The sequence below is a fragment of the Dipteris shenzhenensis genome, chromosome 18, assembly GCF_047967505.1.
Source record: "Dipteris shenzhenensis isolate YYH24624 ecotype China chromosome 18, Dip_SZ_1.0, whole genome shotgun sequence".
Taxonomy (NCBI): Eukaryota; Viridiplantae; Streptophyta; class Polypodiopsida; order Gleicheniales; family Dipteridaceae; genus Dipteris; species Dipteris shenzhenensis.
Genome location: NC_141613.1, coordinates 10,970,503 through 10,974,601, shown reverse-complemented (window position 1 = coordinate 10,974,601; position 4,099 = coordinate 10,970,503). Strand labels below are relative to the sequence as shown.

General features: G+C 38.8%; 1 pseudogene; it reads left to right on the top strand.

Moving 5' to 3' along the window:
• The first annotated feature begins 2,799 nt into the window (after positions 1 to 2,799).
• Positions 2,800 to 3,730, top strand: LOC147890789 (protein TORNADO 2 pseudogene; annotated as a pseudogene).
• Positions 3,731 to 4,099: the final 369 nt, after the last annotated feature.

Below are 4,099 nucleotides of genomic sequence, written 5' to 3'. Positions count from 1 at the left end.
ATGCATCAAATTCCTCTCTCTCCATCGTGTCAATGGAGAGCCTTGTCGAATTTTGACCTCTCTCTGTGCTCCTTGGTCAGCAATCCATTCTTTGAGATTGTTAATTCTGGACTCCACTTCTTCGATGATGCCAAGGACATCCATGGGTGGGGAGATGATAAAGAAAGAGAGATGGACTAGGATGGAAGAAAGAAGAGAGTGTTTGCGGAAGGACTAGGATGGAAGAATACAAGTTAATGAGAAGTAGTAGGATGGAAGAAAGAAGAGAGTGTTTATGGAAGGACTAGGATAAGATGCGGATGCTGAGATAACAATAAGAGCCTCATAGAGAAATTATAAAGAAACAATCTGTGACTACTTGAATTTCTTCCTTGCACATAATTATGTTGAGGATATAGATGTGGGGGTAGTGGAAGATTGGGTTATTGAGAAGATAAGAGAGACCAATGATGAGATCTTCTAGAGTTTGGGTAGTGGAAGATTGGCTTAATGAGAACTTGATAAGAGAGACAATGATGAGATCTTCTAGACTTTGCGTTATTGAGAAGATAAGAGAGACCAACGATGAGATCTTCTTAGACTTTTCTCTACATTGCTAATATAGTTTGTAAATTAGATTATCTTGTATTCTCTGCAAGAAGCCATGTATGGCTGAGCTAATGTAAGGTATTTTTTGACACCATATGGCTTTGAGTTATTTGATCTACTTTTTTAAAAAATGTGACGTGCTCTTTTTTTAATGTACTCTAGTTTTAATAACATGTCACGTCATTTTTTCTAATTTGATTTTTTAAAACCTTACTTTTTGTCTCTTTTAACATGTGATGCCCTCTTTTTTTAATGTACTCTAGTTTTAATAACATGTCATGCCATTTTTTCTAATTTGATTTTTTTAAATCTTCCTTTTTGACTCAATGTTTTGTTTTATAAGAGCCTATTTTTTTTAATGTTTTATCCAAAATTATCTCACAAAATGAATTTGGACAGTGCACCAGTCCAAAATTAATGAAATAGGTGTTTCTCTAAAGAGATATGAGTGCCAGTCCAAGATTCCTACAAACAAACATGTCTATACAAACTGAGACTGCAACCCACAACTCTCTTAAGAGAGATGAGTGCCAGCCTCAGATAAAAAATAATTATTTATATAAAAATTGAAACTGCAACACAGAACTCTCGTAGGAGAGATGAGTGCTAGTCTCAAACATAAATCAAAACAAACATTAAAAAGACTACAATACATAAAAAACATCAATTAACAAAAACATACTATAGCACACAACTCTCGCAAGAGAGATGAGTGCCAGTCTAGACACTAAAATACAATACAAAACAAACATTAATTAATATAAAAAGATTACAACACACAAGTCTCGTAAGAGAGATGAGTGCCAGTCCAAAACACAAAACAAAAAAAAACAAGCATTAAGTAATAACGAAAGACTGCATCGCACATATCTCACTCTTGCAAACAAGGGCGAAGAAGGTACCTATGAAAGGTGGGTGAGCTGGTAGGTACCGTAAGCAAGTAGGAGGTAGTAGGGCTAGCAAGCAAGTAGCTGAGGTGGCAAGGAAGGCAGGTGGCTATATTTGTACGAATACCAAAAATGAAAGTGGTTGTTTTTTTATACTACGTTTATTCGTATGAATAAACTGTGTTATTCGTATGAATAGCCAATTATTCGTACGAATAAAATGGGAAAAATCATTTGAAACATTTTAAATCGTAAAAAATATGAATTTAAGCATTTTTTCGGGGAAAAAAACAATACGTGCGAATTAATGCAACTTAGGTTCATACTTAATAGAAGTATTTTTCATGAGTGGCTTAGATCTAGTCAACGGGATGGTTGGGTCAATTTGTAACATGCATCTATGCTCATGTCTTGATCCATACATTGAGATAAAAGGTTGCACCCCATGTTATGATGGGTTAGATGACTTCAAAATTTGTATATTCGAAAGTGTCTTAATGTCATTGAAGGTAGAAGACATGGGAAGTGGTAGTTAATGGTCATCTCATGTTGATAAAACTTTTTGAGATGTAAACTTGTTATAAATGTGAAATTTTCACATTGCGTAATCAACATTGAGACCTATGAAGACAATAACTTGGAAATTGATCAATGATTCACCTGGGCTAACCTTATTGAGTAAAGCTCGATAGAGTGATCTCAAAGTCGTAAAGCTGTTTCTTTGGAAATATTTGTGTATATGATTTGCTATAAAGTTGGGAATCTAGCCTTGCTCAACCATGTACTATGATTATGAGAGCTTAATTGAGCCAAAATACTCATGGATTCTAAGGTTTTTTTTTTACTTTTTGCTTCAAAAATACATTTTAAATCAATTTAAATAATTAAACACGTACTTTTATTTAATTAGATGACGAAGAATATATCACGTAATCTCTCTTTTTTTTGCATTATACAAGTAGTACCAAACACCAAGGGAACAAAATCTTGGATTGAAGAGTTTTATTTTAAAAATCGATTCAAAACATTGTTTTAAATTGAACGATTTAAATCCTTGTAAATTCTTGCATGGATTACAATGGGCTTAAGATTGGAATCTATGTTTCTAGGTGCCTCTTTTCAAAAGGCTGTTACAAAATATTGTATGTACCATAATGTGTGAGAGAAGTTTTCGATCTATGCTTTCCTTTTAGCGTTAAAAAACAGTAGTGTAAAGAAGATGGCTTGGTTGAGGAGTAAGGAATGACTGAAGGAGAAAGACCGAGGGGCAGCTGAACAGATTTACGCTGTATACGGCCAACAGCTCAGTGCTTTGTAGGATATCATGGCTGCCAGCAATCTGACTCTTGCAGGGCTTAACTTCATCACAGCCTTGCTCTCCATCCCTGTCGTCGCCGTTGGGATTTGGCTCGCAAAGAGGAACCCCATAGACTGTCTGAGCTTTCTTCAATGGCCCATCATGGCCATTGGAATCCTCATGCTGCTTGTTTCGCTTCTGGGTCTTGTGGGTTCTTTGCGACAAGTCGCATTTCTGATTTGGCTCTACACTGTGTGCTTTCTCCTCCTCCTTTTACTGCTCTTGGCCTTCAGTATATTTGACTTGGTTCTGACAACGGGGGGCATGGGACATAAAGTGTCCGGTGCAAATTTCAGAGAATACCGGGTGAGTGATTTCTCTCCTTGGCTGCGTGATCGGGTGAATTCGGCAAGCAACTGGGAGAAAATCAAGCTCTGCATACGGAAAGGAGGTGTTTGCGACGAGCTGAACATGAACTATCCGACACAAGCTGACTTTGAAACAGGCAAGATCTCATCTGTTCAGGTACGGCGATAGACCCAAGAATCTACAGTCCTTTCGCATTGGATAGATACGAAAGCGATGCGAGATGTTCGCCTTGTGGTGGAATCTTCATCTTGCAGGCGTTTTCCAGAACCTTAAAAGCTGTGAATAACTCCGACTGTCTTTTTGGTAGGCGGGATGTTGTACGCCTCCAACGGCCTGTGGGTTCAAGTTCGTGATGCCGACGAACTGGGTGGACGCAAACAATACGGGGGGAGACTTGGACTGCAGCAGGTGGAGCAACGACGCCAATCAGCTATGCTACGACTGCAATTCATGCCGTGCAGGTGTTCTGAGTACTATAAAACGAGACTGGGAGAGGGTGGCGGAGGTTACGTTGATGGTGTTCATGCTGCTGGGCATAGTCTACTGCATGGCCTTGGTTGTATTCAAGGATGCCCTGCCCTTGGGTTAATCCTAATTGTATTGCCTTTGGCTTGTTCTTCACTTGCCCTTTTGGGGACTAGTGCCCATGCATGTGGATGGGTTTGAATGGACCATGCGACAACTTTCCAGGAAGCAAAGTGCTCCAAACCTGAGTGCAAGCCCCACGCTGAGCACTTTCCGACTTCAAAAGTCTGACCATGGTTCATTCCCCCACGTAGAGGGCCGAAGAAGGTAGGGGTGAAAATTGTAAATCTCGGTGGTGATTGAATCTAACTATGGAATAGTGAGTTTACTCTGGGTTGGTTATTAGTTTAGCTAGAATATGATAGTTTGAAATCAAGGGGCCGCTTTCCCTCTATTAAAGAGAACCATCTTACCAATGTTTTGAAACTCATCC